At 38.9% G+C, this 17,040-nt stretch overlaps 1 long non-coding RNA gene across 1 annotated transcript; it reads right to left on the minus strand.

Annotated features, from left to right (window-relative positions):
* Nucleotides 1-1,045: 1,045 nt before the first annotated feature.
* On the minus strand, nucleotides 1,046-11,997 carry LOC148055822 (uncharacterized). The gene is made up of 3 exons (XR_015704766.1): nucleotides 7,917-11,997; nucleotides 4,360-4,506; nucleotides 1,046-2,081 (listed from the first exon to the last, which is right to left on the minus strand). It is a non-coding gene; the product is annotated as an uncharacterized LOC148055822 (long non-coding RNA).
* Between the last annotated feature and the right edge of the window lie 5,043 nt (nucleotides 11,998-17,040).

The following is a 17,040-nucleotide window of genomic DNA, read 5'->3' on the forward strand; positions in this document are numbered from 1 at the left end:
GGTCTCTTACTAGATATTCCCAACAGAAAGAAATCAAAAACGGAGTGACTCTTCTAATCTGCTCATTACTTCATGATCTCCCTCTCCCCAACCCTCCCATAACTATCAGCCGCTCCAAACACCAAAGGAGCCATATGTTGATGCAGAATGTTCCTTTATTAAAAAGCTGTCCTTTCCTCTAGATTGACTGTGGGCACAGAAGTTCAGCGTAAAAAGCTCGTTCAACATTTGCGTCTAGACATACACCCTTCAACATATTCCGCGTCCGTAGATGGGCTTTTGGCTCTCCGCACTTCTGACCATCTGTTGGGAGGGCAGGATGCCCACGGATACGTTAGCCAGAATCTGTGTCAGTTGCCAAGGGAAGGGGATATATAGTCCTGCAAGTGACATCTGTTTCACCAGAAGCCCTTTTCTCTCTGAACAATGATTCTGTTTAATCTCAGCCACACACTTGTTAACAATAGCGTTTAAAAGACAAACTAATGAAAAACTCTGGAAAGTATTGGAAGGGAAACGAAATGATGGTCAGCATACATTTCACAGCCTTACGGAGAATCCTTTTAGTATTAAAATGACCGGAATAGTGGAACAAAATTGTAGGTGCTCTGGCTATACAGGCAATCTCATGGCAGATGAAGTCACCAGGGGATAAAGTGAACCACAAAGGACTCAGGATAACTTAGCCCAAGACAGCAGCTGTGCTCTTAAAAAGAACACTGGAAGGAAAGGCACAACTGAATGATTAATAAGATAACACCTTTTCATGTTGTGGTGGGGTGACCCTGGCTGGATGCCAGGTGCCCACCAAAGCCGCTCTGTCGCTCCCCTCCTCAGCTGGACAGGGGAGAGCAAATATAGTGAAAGGCTCCTGGGTCGAGGTACGGACAGGGAGAGATCACTCAGCAATTACCACCATGGGCAAAACAGACTCGACTTGGGGAAAATTAATTTATTACCAATCAAATCAGAGTAGGATAATGAGAAATAAAACCAAATCTTACAAACACCTTCCCCCCACCCCTCCCTTCTTCCCAGGCTTAACTTTACTCCCAATTTCTCCACCTCCTTCTCCCCAGTGGTGCAGGGGGACGGGGAATGGGGGTTGCAGTCAGTTCATCCCACATCGTCTCTGCCGCTCCTTCCTCCTCAGGGGGAGGACTCCTCACACTCTTCTCCAGCTCCAGTGTGGGGTCTGTCCCACGGGAGACAGTCCTCCATGAACTTCTCCAACGTGAGTCCTCCACATGGGCTGCAGTTCTTCATGAACTGCTCCAGCGTGGGTCCCTTCCACAGGGTGCAATCCTTCAGGAACAGACTGCTCCAGTGTGGATCTCCATGGGATCACAAGTCCTGCCAGCAAACCTGCTCCAGCATGGGCTCCTCTCTCCACAGGTCCACAAGTCCTGCCAGGAGACTGCTCCAGCGCGGGCTTCCCATGGGGTCACAGCCTCCTTCGGGCATCCACCTGCTCCAGCATGGGGTCCTCCATGGACTGCAGGGGGACAGCCTGCCTCACCATGGGCTTCACGGGGGCTGCAGGGGAATCTCTGCTCCTGGAGCACCTCCTCCCCCTCCCTCTTCACTGACCTTGGTGGCTGCAGGGTTGTTCCTCTCAGATAGTCTCACTCCTCTCTCCAGCTGCAATTGCACAGTTTTTTTTTTCCCTTCCTAACTTAATGTTATCCCAGAGGCGCTACCACCGTCGCTGATGGCTTCGGCCTTGGCCAGCAGCAGGTCTGTCTTGGAGCTGGCTGGCATTGGCTCTGTCAGACATGGGAGAAGCTTCTAGCAGCTTCTCACAGAAGCCACCCCTGTAGCTCCCCCGCTACGAAAACCTTGCCACGCAAACCCAAGACACACATGGATGAAAGACAGAAAAAAGAGAAAGCCATTATGTGCCCTTAAAAACTTATTGATTCAGAGAGACACTTGATAGTTTGTGGGAGGAGAGACACCAAATGATGCAGGTTGCCTGTCTTCTGCCCATAGCCTTAGTGTTGAGCCAAACCGGCACATCTAGAAGTTGAGTCCATAATGTAGAGCACAAACTATTCAATCCACTAACATTCATGAGATTCCTGCAAGAAAACACAAAGAAGTCTCTGACAGTTACATCCCAAACAGACTTGAGAATTATTACCAACAAATGAGAAAGAAAAACAATGACAAAGGAAGAACAGAGGCAGAGATCATTGAGGAGTCATTAGTACTTGCAGAAATAAAGAGATGAAGATGATTCATTGACAGTTATTCCTGGAATGGCCAATGAAAGAAGAGGATATAATCCGAAAAGATACAAAATTGGTCTCAAAGCATCATTGACTGTATCTGCTAAATCTTTTGCGCATTAAGCACATACCTCACATGTAGAAATCTACACTGTAGACATCTAAATTTAGCTCTGAATCTGGAGCTGACTCCCACTCTAAAAGTTCTGATTCATGATCAGAGGTGACTTGTCCTGGATGTGTGTTTCATCTGAACCTGTAGCTGGGTTAAGGCTAGGGCATGTACTCACACCAAAGAGCCTGGAAATGCTCCTGAGCTTCTCAGCACAGAACACAATATAACTTTTTTCCCATCCAACATCCTGACTCTTTTGGGCCATTGATAAAAGTCCTGTTTCCCTTTCCCCAGAGGTTTTTGGTTCTGTTGCAACCATGTCTCAGTTGGAGAACAGCTGCTGAAGTACTACAGTTGGCAGTACAATGTTTTAGGGTAAGCCAAAAATTATTTGGGGTTACCTAAATATGCTTGGCTGCAAATTATAGAAATTCAGCAGCTGCTACATAAGCAGCTGAACCATCTCTGCACTGAGGGTGGAAAAGTGCATGTCATGCGATGGCAAGGACAGCTGGGAGCAGGGAAAGTCACAGCCATCACTAGGGAAGCAGCACCACTTGTGAGTCAGCGCCCTCACTGCTCCGACTCTTGGCGTACTGCTCTTATAAATATGTAGTTCTGAGCGATAGGGTTTCCCATTTGCATTTCCTGCAGTACGTCATCTGTATAATAGTAACTGTAAAGTCTAGGTAACACTATCACACATACATTGTGCAAGAATTACATCAGTATTGCAAGAAAAAACCATAAAGCATCATACAAACTCTTGACAGTTATGGGTTCTTTCCCATAATATAAGGCACAGGGAAAAACTGAGTTACTCTCAGTTAAACTGCCTGGCAGTAAAACCATGGAAATCCTGAGTAAAACTGAACTAACACTTCTAGGAAATAGCTAAGTACGTCCCAAATCTAGACTGCTGAATTAAATTTGAATAATGGAACTTCTTACGCAAGACCTGCCCTGGCAGAGCTCTTTAGCGTTTGCTCAGAACGGTCCAGGTAGGTGGCTAGAGGTAAGAAACATGAAGTTAGGCTCAAACAATCACTAGGATTTTCCTTCCTGATTCTCATTTCCAGGAGACATCCCATTAATTTGAGATTCTAGCACTGTGCCCATTCCCAAACTACCTGCTAGCTACATCTTCCTTCAGAAGCTCTGCTCCTAAATTCACTATAGGCCTGATCCTGGATTATTCTTACAATTCCCCAGTGAATTTCTGAATTCATATTCCAGTTTTAGTTAAGCTTTTTCCCAAAACTGAAAAGTTGAAATATACTCTCTTTTCATCCCAACCCCTATACATTTTGGAAAGCATGCATATTCCCAGATAAGGTTCCAAATACACATGGTACGTGCATAACTTTAACTTCTGAGGTCACACACCTCAACACATTTAGTCTGAAATCCTTAAAAACATCAACAGTGGCATGCATCCATTTAGTATATTTTGAGTATTTTTAGTGAAAACTGAAGGTTGAACCAGCATTGACAATGAACCATAAAGATTTCAGTCTTTGGTCAAGGCTGAGACAGACTGGCAAGGCAGTGATTCTCAACACAGTATTCCTGCTGCTGTCTTTGCCCTTTCTGTTGTTATACAAGGGATGAACTTGGTGCCTTGGCCTAGTACCATCAAAAACCATACGCCAGTTCTACAAACTGAGTAGGTGGAGCACTACAACATCTAACTTTGGATGTTTTTAAACCCAAATAGGTGCCTTGGCTCCTGTATAGTGCAGCTTGGAGTGTAAGGGAATCCCAAGTCAGAGTGAGCAGTTTTAAGTAGGAGATTTTCTCCTTGGCCTCCCCGAAGAGTGGATATGGATCCACTTGATCCATGGTAGCGGCAGCTGGACAAGAGCAAACTGGATGTAGATGGGAAAAGTGCCACAGCGTACATCTTTTTAGATGGGAATTCAAAACAGCCAGTACACTGAATTTGGCCTGCCTGAACTAGCCAGTAGTGATGCTGGGGGAAAGAGCATCACGTACATCTTACACTGTATGTACCTCTGAAATTGATGGGCCTTAATCTGAGCTCCAGTGAGGGGAGTGCTGGTAGTCACCTACATTGTTCCCTTCAAAAGGCAGCAGAAATACTTCTAGAAGAGGAGAGAACGCGACAGTGCTGCTTTTCCTTTGGAGAATAGCTATCACCTGGTGAGAGAACAGGAATCCACAAGTTCAAGGTCACACATACAAAAAAATCAGAAATCTGATTTTTAAAAGTGAAAAATATTCCTGCTTGATTCTGACACACAGGTGAACAAGTAATTGTTTAGGTTATGATTTATGAAACTTGAACACAAATCATAAATTGCATTAAGCTAAGAAAACAGGTTAATAAATAGTACCTTATATTACCAAAATTTCACATAATGTTACACTTGTAGAAAGCAAAGAACTACTGTTTTTTATAACTGTATGTATCACAACTGCCTGGAATTCTTTCAATACCAATTTGCTTATAGCACCAAATTTTGGGGTTATTTGAGCCAAATGGCTCTTATCCTCACATGAGGCTTTATTTTCTTAGCATTTCACTGAGAAAAAACCAAAGCATTTCCCAAACAAACAGACTTACAGCTTGTACTTCTGTTTGTTTGTTTGTTTGTTTGTTCATTTTTTGCAGTGGTGAAATGCCTCATGATATGAATATATTAGAGCTTTAGTATCAAAGATTTTTCATGCTTGATGTATTAGAGAAACTTGTAAGCTTTTATTTATGTATTTCTTTGCCCCCGGCTTTTGTAGTAGCTGAGCACTTCACAGAAATTATACTTAGCCTCACAAACTTGGGGAATGATGGAGTCCCAGCAGTTCTCCTAGACTTTGTTTTCCCAATGAATATGGACCTAGGCGCAGACCCGCAGAAGTTTTTAAGAAAGTAACTGCTGTTTGAAGTGGGTTTCAGCTGCTGTCAATAGGAGCAAGAAGCCTTTGTGGATCTGGACTGGTATGTCTTATCCAGGATAGCATAAGAAATCTGTAACAGCGAATGAACCAAACCTGTTCCACCATAATGCAGGCTGGTATCCTAACTACCTGGATATTCCTCAGCTTCTCAAATGCTTGGAAGTCAAGGCTGATTTGCAAGTTTGGTCACCCGTTTCATTACTATGATAAGCAGACAATTATTCCCCACGCAGGGAGAAAATTATGTGTGTTTCAAAAAAGATAACACATTTTAGACATGGTACTATCCGTCATTTTAAAACCTGGCATGGCTAAAGATTTCAGCATTAACTTTCATGCCAACATGTGATATCAGTCTCTCATGTCCTGTCTGACTGCTTAAAATAACACACTGCCATTCCTTTGGGGTTACACAATTACTTTATGTTGATATAAATAATGGCTGTGGTTTAAGCTTCCTTGTAAGATGCTCCATAAAGCTTGCTAAGTCTAATCTCACAAACTTCTTCACAATGGCAGCACCAAACCTAAATAAAACACATCTTTTTTTTCTCCCTAAAATGTCTGTGTATCTTGTCAGGGATAGTCTGGTCAATAAAAAGAATATCTGCATGTTAGGATACTAGGTGTTTATGCAAGAATGTCGCTGCTACAGCTGGGATGAGAGCATCTGCTAGAATAAAAACTAATACATGGAGATGCTTCCAGGTTAACATGCTGGTTTGCATTGCCTAAAGCTTTTGCTTTCAGTCCAGCGTTTACTCTTGATACTTTCTGCTCAGAACTGTGTTATTTCAGAAGTATTCTAATATGCCTAGCAGATAGAGGAAAATGTACTGAAGTTGCACATGAGGCAAGATTTTCACAGTAACAGATGACATAGCTGAATTTGGGCTGTAACCATTTCTTCAGTCCAGCCAACTATTTAACGCTGGCACAGATTTATCTAGTAAAATTACCAATCTAATTAACAAAGTTAGTATTTTAGTTGAAAGCTGCTCTGTTATTTTGGCGAGGTCAGTGAAAATTCACCTCATTCCAATTACATCAGAACCTGGACTTAGATACTGCAGAAGAGATGGCACTGGTGAAGGACAGGCTGGTGTCTGCAAGAACCGAGGGTGTTCAACAGGCTTTTAGCAGTGCTTAGCTGGTTTAAATGATGTCTAGCATCTACTGGACATGGTGAAAAAATGCTATGCTTCTCAAGATTAAGTTTAAAGTCTTATTAAAAAAAAAAAAGGAACAAATATTCCCTTGTTATAATATCATACCAAAGTAAATGACAAAAAGAGACAACGCTCATCTGGAGGTGAATTCACAGGAAATATCACTGATTAACCTCCACCAGACTCTCACGCTGTATATTCAGTACCGTGCACGTGATATCTGAAAGCTTTTCAGGGTACAGATAGAGCTCATGTTCCTGCACAGATGTATGAAAAGTCTCTCTGTACCAAAAGGATTTTATTTTTAGCAAATCAGTAGTTTACTATTGAAGCAAAAGGTTTCAATCAGGTAAATTAGACATTCATTCAATATGCCAAAGTGGAAAAAGAAGCAGGGAGACAAATAGTTTCTTGTTTGGATGAATTTCCAGATGATGGCATTACAACATTCTTTTCCAGATTCTGACATTTAACTATTTCACAACACAGTTTAAAAATGCTTTCCTTACTGTTTTGAACAAAACAGTTTCTGATTGCAAATGCAGTGTAATCCTAATTAATAGGAACAAAAAAAATCTATACAAAGTACAAAGGTACCTTTAAGGCTGATCTGCTATAAGCTTCCATAAACAGTGGAGGCAGTGATTTATACCTAGGGAAAATCTTACCCTACTTCTTGTTTATTAATATGGAAGTGCTGACCTAGGTAAAAAAACCACGTATCTATGACTACAAATTCACCTAGCAACAAGAAATTTCTGGAAGTTAAATCCAGGTAATTCTAATAAACTCAGTTTAGTTCTGTTAAGTGAGGATAGGCTGATACTTTTCAACAGTTTTTGTAAAGTTTAGACATTAGAGGGAATGTAATACTTTAAAAATGTACTCTCTTCCAAGGGGTCCATTCTCACATTTGATTCTCTTTTCACTTCATTACATTCCACATTTCTTAGAATGCCTATTTATTCTCCTCAGAATATACTACAATTGCCAAAATTCTTGACTTTTACTCTTCTTAACATCAAAAAATTGCACAATTACATCAGTCTGGGATCTATGTCTGATTTCAGTTTCACTAAAGTAAATCCATGTTTTTGTGGAAACATATTAAAAATAAGCTTTTGCTTCAAGTCCCACTCAAATATGTAGAGACAGAGGTCAGGCTGCGGTTCTTGATAACTGAGGTGGTTGTCTTCAGAGATGCACAGAGACTCCATTTTTTAAAGGAGACTTTTTGCATCCTGACAGGTCGGGAAATGAGGCAGGTTAACTATGCAACTGCTGTTATTTTAATTGTTATATTTAATCCATTATCTTTCAGAATCCTGTACATTTAAAGACTTAACTTTTCTATACAACAGCAGATTATTTGCGTCAAAAAGAACCCCATATATATTTTGTCTCTCTTATTCCAGTGCTCAGAATAATCATCACTGTCATACCAGCATCACTTTTGAAGGGAAGATATTTTCATTCACTTACTTTTAACTGATTTCCTAAGCAGGAATCCTCTCTATTTCTTTCATGACAGAGATTGTGTCTCCTTTACTAGATGCAAGACAGAGAACAGTAATTAAAATAGAAAGTAAAGATCTATGATTATGCCTGAGAATTACTGTTGCTTACATCAGTTCAAACATAATCTTATGCAAATGTTATGTCAAAATCTTATATGGTATGATACCTTTGATGTCCCTGCTTCAGTTTTCTACATCCATGGTGTTTCGTTCAGTGAAGTAATTTTCTCAAATAGTGAGATGCCATCTAGATGCTATCACTATCACAGATTTTGATCTGATTTAGAGTGACACTGGAAATAATTTTTCCATCTCAAGAAAATCTAATTTTTTTAAGTCTTCCTTTTAATTGGGGAGAAAAAGTAAAAATATCAGTAAAAGCTTAAAAAATGAAAAGCAACTTAAGCATCTTAGTTAACAATTTAAAAAGATTTCATTTTGAATTTGATGTTTTGAATTTTTATTTTAAAAAACTCAGATTTTCATCTAATAATGTTACACTTCCAGTTTTAAAGCAAAGAAAGCATATTCTGAATGAACCCAAACACACATTTTCAGTCAAAAAGTTGGATTTTTCCCCAGTTAATTGGTATTCTCTGATTTAAAATTCTATCAGGTCTAATATTAATCTGATGGCTCAAATACTTTCGCAAAATAAATTTTTACATTGTCTTCCCAAACCAGGTGTAGTAAAAACCATTACTAATCCTATCTCTCCTTTTCTCAAGGTCTACCTCCCATTGCAGCAGGAATAAGTCTCACTTCAAACCCCAGTTCCAGACTTGCATTCTCCTAGAGCAGTCTTTCCTTCAATTCCAAGGAATACAATAAAGCTCAAATGGCACATTCTAAAGTAAGACTTCACTTATCTGTTAGTTGTAATATGTGAACAAATTTACCAGAAACTATAGATTTCATACATCAAATCAAATTTGTAACATTTTTTATACTTTCAGCAAATGACGGTGACCTTTGGCCTTGATGTTACATTTAGTTATTAACAACTGCAGTAGACAGATGGCTATCCAAGTTGAATCATACATTACCTTATTCAGTATTCTTAAGGAAATAGAACTTTACAAATCATGACTGAGGCTTGTGTTTATATATAACTTCTGGTTTAACTAAGGTTGTTTTTTTTTAAATACACTTAATTAAATTGATACAAGCATCAGTGAGGTAATCTATATAAAATAAATTTGCTGACATGTCCTCAGGATTGTGTGGATTACTCAAACTCTAAAACTGGTAAGTGCTGTTGTGTATCAGCAAAGAGGTGAAGAAACCAGACTGATGTATCATCTAAACGTTGTCTCTCCAAGTCAAGTTTGAAGTCCAGGAGCAAAGGATGGGGATGCTTTAGTTTTGTGCCTGGAATGCACAGAGTTCCCAGGGATGACATTTCAATGAAGATTATTAAAAAAAAAAAAATCCCTTAGCATTCATTTATCAAGCAGTTCGACTAAGAAGGAGTCACATTTCAGAGGATATGCTGTTGATGATTGCACTTTAAAGCAAAATTTAGAGTGCTGATTAGAGCTCTGAGCAAGAGCAAATATTGGGGTGGATTGACTAGTAGGGGACACAGGTTAAACATATCAAGTTTAATCCTGCATGAATAGATAGATGTGGTATTTTCATTCTGAAGATTTGGTAGAATCAGAAATCTGATAGAATGAAAAAATTTCTCTGAGTGAAAACATGTATAAGGCCAAGTTTTACTTAAAAGGTAACATTCTAAACAAGTGGAAGAAAAATTATCACAGAAGTATAGATGCATCTTTAACTTCAGCTTTTCAAGGCAATATCACAGCAACATTTCATTTGCAAAAGAGACAACCACAAGATGGCTCCTTTCATATGATGCCAGCTAAAATAGAAACCTATTCCGATAACGCAGGCTGCTAAGTCTTTTCACTCCCTTTCATGAACAACTGAAGCACCAGGCACCATCCTCTTTGACAAAAAGATGGTGCTACAATTGCTTTATTAAATCACGGTTTGGGGAGGAGCATGCTCTTAAACGAGTAAAGACTAAACCCCTCAAGCACAAGCATCTAATCTCACTGAACAGGGTGCAGGTTTCAAGAACACTTGCCAGGCTCAGACACAGACATTTCACACTCTTCACCTTTCTCAAGATTTTTGTTTGTTCTCTTTGTAAGAGGATTTTCCCCTTTATTAAATATTTTTCCATGGAGAGATTTCCAGATTATTGAACTGTAAAATTATTACATGATTCATTAACTTCACATCCATGTAGATGCAATCAAGCTACGGGTTTAGTTGTTGTTTCATTTAACATTTGAATAAATATTACATAAATGTACTGCTTCAAGCTTCCATTCAAGTGCAAAATAAAACAGTACACGGAGTAATTATGGGTAATGTGGTTCTTAACATAAGAAAGTCTGGTTTGGCGTGGAAGGTTTGTTATGCTCAATTACACGGATTCCATACCAGCAGCCATGAATTCCCGGAGAGGCAACGTGCAGGGCCCCATGGTAGCCTTCCTCTGAGTGCGAGAGCGCCGACACTTTCATGGTATCCTTTGCATTCCTTACATCTCAAAATACCTCAGGGCGCAACACAAATGACATGAACATGTCGCTTCCCCCGCCGCTGAACAGCGGGCTACAACACGGCACCGCTTCCCACTGCACGACAGCGGAGGAAGACAGCATCTCTAATGAAATATCGGGAGGAATTCAGGGAGTCACCATGTCAATTATTTAAACAGGAACTTGAGCGAGACTCCTCCACACACCCGTGCGCTTTTTCAGATAGAAGTTATTTACTGAATGCAAGTTGTCAGGAATTCAGATTTACATTCTCTTAAATGTAAAGATAAGTGGAGATATCATGAACTTTTGGCAGTCCTGTAACTCTGTCGAGAACGCCTGCTTTTGGAGATGAGGTCATTGAAGGGCCTTTTTACTGCTGTGGTTCAGGCTCAATAGAAACGGAAAATGGAAATGGTTTGGTATTGATTTCTTACAGAACTGTTTTTTTACCACAATGCTGGTATTTTGCCTCTCAAGAAATGCTAATTTTAGTTAAAACTGGTAAAGAATGTGGGAAAAGGAAGGGTAGTTTGTCAAAAAGCCAACAACTATAATTAACTCCCTTACTTTTTAGGCACTAGACCTCTCGGTTAAGCACGGCCCAGATGACTCACATGTATCAAGAAGAGAATAGTTGCATGGAGGCAGACTTGACAAAGCCTTATGATGAATAAGGTCACTCTTCCCAGGCTCATAAAAGATGGCAGCTTTACAACTGTAGTGTAACAAATCTGGTTTTATTTATTACCCACAAAATTGCATCGTTTCCTAAGTAGTGAAGTTTTTTAAAAAGGCTTCTTTCTGCATGAGTAAATATTTTTCTAATGAAACCTTGGTTTATCTTGCAACCCAACCCTGGTTTATTTAATAGTGAGATAGCTTCCTCCAGGGAAGGCAGGCAGAAATGGGGGATGGGAAAGGGAGAAGTTGGCTCTGGCTACAGGGCACAGCTGCTCTTTGCTAGTAGCCTGCAATGGGGTAATACATCAGTAATTATTTGAAAGTCAGACAGATTCCCTGCTTTCACTGCCAGACAAAACTCTGAGAACTGAGGACTGGAAAGGAGGATAAAGGACTTTCAGTTTACTGTTTTTCCACTCACGGCTTTTTTTCCATGTTAGCAGCTACTGCTGCTATTAATTTCCTGATCTTTGTGCCTTCGGAGGCCTCTCATACTATGCAAACTTAGTTTTAGCACTTGGGCACTAATGCTTTTAAGTTTATTAAATTAATTTTTACAAAATGTTTCAGCTGTTCCTGCCAATAACTTCCATCTGAAAGAATAATGTTTATTTCCTATTCTGTTTTAAGAGTGATCGCAGCAGAACACTTGGTCTTCACTGAAGAAAGGTGAAGACAGCAAAAAATCCAGATAAGAACAACGTACTTCAAGTGGTACACCACTCAGTTGTGGCTTAATTTAACCCAAAATAGGAAATAAACATAATCTTTGAACTAGTCCCTGGAAATGATAAGTCAGAGTCTATTCACACCAGGAAAATGATGGAAAGTTCCCACCACTGCTAAAGTAAATTCATGGCATCTAAAGAAATGCTTTCTTTTCATCACAGTTCACTGAGAGTTTCAGGAAAGAGAAGAGAAGAGAAGAGAAGAGAAGAGAAGAGAAGAGAAGAGAAGAGAAGAGAAGAGAAGAGAAGAGAAGAGAAGAGAAGAGAAGAGAAGAGAAGAGAAGAGAAGAGAAGAGAAGAGAAGAGAAGAGATAATGATGAATAATGTTTGAATAAGTTTGTCCTTTTGCAAAATCCCCCTCAAAGATTCTAGATACGAAAACAAAATGAAACACAAGTAGCTAATAGAATGCCCCACAGACCCAGAACTGGATTCGGGCATAATATAGGAGGCAGCCAGCAATTCTGTCACAACCTCCTCCAAAGACAGGAGGTTTTACGGGATTCAGGACCAGACGAAATGTGAGGAAATCCTTACGTGACTGGGCACATCCATGCAAATGACATTTATGGAGGATTCATGTGTCAGGACGCAGATGCCCAACGCAGCCTAAGAAGCCTCCAGACTCCCACGGTACCTGTTAGCTGTGTGCAGGCACGGCAGAGGACCTGCGTAACTGATACCTTTCTGCAGCAGCAGCTGGCAACAGGGAAGAAGGATACTCTTGGGCATCTCAAATGGCACTAGACGTGTACGTATGGGCAACTAAATAAAGCCCGAACTGTTAACTGATGCAAGCTTGCTACAGCAAGAATGGAAGGATTTGAATGAATTATGTATTCGATTAAATTCTACAGTATTTTTTTAACAGAAAGAAACCTTGACTTTGTTCTGTACAAATTATTATAAAACACTCCATATTGAACCTGTCTGAAAAGAAAAATGGGCAAATATAATGTAATGAATGGCACAGAGAAGAAGCTGACTGCATTACAGTTACGTAAGCCAGCAAATTCTTTTCCACAAAACACGGCTTTAAAATAATGTATTTACTTTCTAAATTTATACTTGTTAGACTCTATTGAATAGACTCAATAGACTCTTGAATAGACTCAAGAAGTCCTCATTTACAGACCATTTACTTTCTCAGCCTTTAGCCAAAAGAGAACATAAAAGCAAACTTAGCTAAAATAAAACAAATCTCTTCTTCCACCCCTCTTTGCCTATAAACTCTTCTCTGTCTTTCTGTTTCTTTCTTAGGGGAAATTTAGTTCTGTTAAACGCCCCAACAAACCGTGAAGTCTACCTCCCTGATCCGACAGAAACAGAAACAAAGCCTCTCACTTCCCTTAAAAGACCAGGAATAGAACTGAGGATGAAATTAATGCAAACAGACTTGCAAATAACTATTTTTTTCAAATACACAAAAATGTGGGCTACTAAATTTAGGAGGTGAACTCTTCTGAGTCATAAAAAATCAGGAATATGATTTTTGTGTAAACAATACTGTAAGCATACTATTTATTGCATTCCATTAAAGAATTTCAGTTTACAAAACATATTAAATGCTACAATCTGTCTTTATACAAACCAGAAAATGCAAAGAACCTGAGATGTTATGTATTACCACTTCCCTTTTTCCATAAGAGGTTGTAAATTACAGTTTAACCCATGACTGTCAATTTCCTGACTTACGCTGTGTGCAAACAGACCAGAATAGCAGCTATGTGTGCCAGGGAAAACAAATCTATCATCTAGAAAGAGGTTAGAACCACATAACAGATTTATATTATATGTATCTGATCTTTTGGACGAAAAGATTGTCGAAAATATCTTTCAGATTTGTATTGTTCTGTATAGAAGCTAACCACCATAATGATAAAGAAGTACAAAAGAATGAATTATAATGTAATTGTAATGAAATGTTAAAAAAGTTAAAACCAGAATTCCTATCTCCCTAGTTTCACAACATATGACAGCAGTTAAAGACAACATTTTAATTAAAATTTAATTTAACTTCTATTAACATTAATTAATCTACAAAGCCCATTGCTAAAATATATTAAGGAAGTCAATGGAAAAGCAGAATGTTAAAAAATACAAATGTTTATATTTATCTGGGTAATGATTCACAATTTAAAAAATAGAGAGAGGCAGATGTGACTCCCCAAGTCATATGCCAGCTACAGACTGATGAAGGAATCAGTCGCATACAGAGAGCACTGTGCTCGTCTATTTTCGAACTTTTGGTGTAGATCACTAGCAAGGAAATAAAAAAAGCTGACCTCATAACGAGGAATTTAGTCACAAAACAGGGTTCAGTTCCACATGCAGAATTCCTGCACGGCATTGTTGAAGCCTCTTCCCTTCTCTGCATTCTGCTTCCCCCTTTCTAAAAGGAATAACAGCACTCGTCTCTCTTGCAGGGGGTGCTAGAATAATAAAGACATAAATAAAGACAGTGTCTATATGGGAATGAGATAGACCACTGCCTTTATTTGGTATGGAAGTTCCTATATCCCAGTAAGAGTTAAAAAACACATGCAAATCTTGAATATTAATCTTCCCAAGTTCAGGAATATTTAATTCTTGTTCATCTTGGCAGTGCTAAGCTAACGGTTGGACTTGATGATCTTAAAGGTCTTTTCCAACTTAAACAATTCTATGATTCCATCTTCACTATAACCCAGATTTTTAATGTTTATTGCTTTTTATGATAGTTATAAATAATATGTGAGCGGCTGTGTCAATGCTTATACACAACACCGTGAGAAACACTTTGCCTGTTTTCAAGCTAAGAAACTGTATTACTTAATACCAGGCATTCTGGTAATGACCATGTTTATAATTTAAGTTGCGGTTTGGGGGTTTTTGTGTTCTTTTTTTTTTCTCTTTTTTTCTTTCAACTGTTCTGTCATATGGGACCTTCATTATTTAATCCCAAAATGAGGCATACTGATGTAAAGTGCTAGCATCTGCCTAGCTATATATGGGGAAAAAAAATCCACATAACCCAGAAACAGAAGTGCTTCTAGGATGATAAACTCTCAGAGCTTGTGAAAACAAAGGCCAGATCCAACGTAAGATGAACGTTTTTGTACGGCAAAGGATAAGGTACTGAACTGAAAGTTGCTGTAGCTGAAAGTACTCCCTCCCCTGGCCAAAGCATTTAGCTTTCCTATGCTTTAGTGTCACCATCTATAAAAGGGCTTACTTGTCATTCATCCTCCTTTACACATTATTCGGAGATCTATAACTTGGCAGCTTTGTAGAAACCAAGTATTATTTTAATTCGGTGAAGATAAAATAATAGCTAGAGGATACAGATATTAGCTGCAGTAATTCTTAGTGCTGAAATTCCTCATCTGTATATTCGTATCATAGTGTTATGTTTTTACCTCAAAGCACTTTGATTTATTGAGCTTCTTACCACTACTCAGGACATGATTTTATTATTCCCATTTTGCAGATTAAAAAAACTAATGAAATAAGCCTCTATAGTTTAAATAAGGCCACAATGAAGAAGACAGCTAAGGTCAAAACAAAAGTTTCTGAAAGCAAGCTTTCTACCTTTATATTCTCTGCCTTCATACTGCTATAAAAATATAACCACATATAAAGTTAATAATTTTTATGAATTCATAGTTAAATACGATAGTTCTTGATACCAGACTTGTGCTGCTTCTCCTAAGTACAGAGAGACGTATGTTACTACTTGACTGTCCAGATCAAAATGAAACTTTGAGAACACAAGAAAGGTGTCTGGTTTTGCTATAATTTTTACAGTCTAAATCCACTGTTTCTAGCTCAGGCCATCGCTGTGATATTTTAAGGAAAATCTTAAGCTAAATCTCCTGTTTGCTGTGGCAACAGCATTCTGGAAAGCACCTTCTCTACATGAGAGCAGTACAATCCAACCAAGCACCCACTCAGTATCAGTACCTTTCCACAGTGAATGAATTCCCTTATCACCTCACTGAAGACTGAAAAATTACCCTGTGTGCCGTATTTCTTATTCCTTTTCTAAGATTTTACATATGCACAAAACAACTATTTGCTGTGGGAAGCATATGTCAAGAGGGCGTTTTATGATGGGCTGTATTCCAGGGTGCAGTTCTTCCTGCTGGCAGGTAGGTGTTTTTCTTTGTGTTGGAATCTTATCTCTGAGGATTGGATATTGTACATACACAGTTTTAGCTATGCCAAAATCCAAAGAAGCCAAATAAATGTGAGGAACGCCTATGGAACCACAATGCATACTTGCTGTGGGTAGTGTATAAAACCATCATCAGGGACAGTTTCAGCAAAAGCTGTAAACTAACATTGATTTGTTAGCCCAACAGCCCAGAGTTCCCCCTCAAAGAATATATGGAACAAAAAAAGCTATTTAAAAAAAAACCAACCAAAAAACTGTCATTTTTATACATTTAACTACTAGCTCAATCAGAAAAGTAATTAAAAAATCAAATTTAACCAAATAACTTCAGATACTAGTTCCTACCCACAATACACAGTTCTCATGCACAAAATCTAATCCAAGACCAGTTTCATTTTTCCTAACTACTGGTTTTTTTCTTCCATAAGAGAGAAAAACAACATACTTTCTGAGAAATCAGAACTCCTATATTAAGTAAAAGATGTTTCACAATACATTAATGATCAATTTAATCTGATGTTAAAGGAAAGCTTGTAAAATGCCTAGGTCTCTTGGTACTTTTAACAGAAATTACTTTGTACCTTCTTTGCCCCAGAACGTAATTCCTGGCTTGCATCACTTAAGAGTGTATACTGAAAAAGGAATATCCTTCGATTTTCAGGGGCAGATGAACGCACTTAGGTTTATGCAAACACATGACCATCAATTTAATTTTACTAGTGTCAGAAAAGTAGTTCACAAGTACTTTGGACAGAAAACAGTTCGGGGCAACCAACAAAAGTTTCCTGAAGTTTCTGTGGAGTCATTACTGAAGGACTGGTTTCTAGTTGCAATTAAAATTTGGCATTGTCATTTTAGGACAAGAGGAAACGGGCTCAAGTTGTGCCAGGGGAGATTTAGATACAGGAAAAATTTCTTCATGGAGGGAGTGGTTAGGCACTGCAACAGCCTGCCCAGGG

This window comes from Nipponia nippon, unplaced genomic scaffold (assembly GCF_047370975.1).
Source record: "Nipponia nippon isolate SJK-2023a ecotype South Korea unplaced genomic scaffold, ASM4737097v1 scaffold_2, whole genome shotgun sequence".
In the NCBI taxonomy this organism is placed as follows: domain Eukaryota; kingdom Metazoa; phylum Chordata; class Aves; order Pelecaniformes; family Threskiornithidae; genus Nipponia; species Nipponia nippon.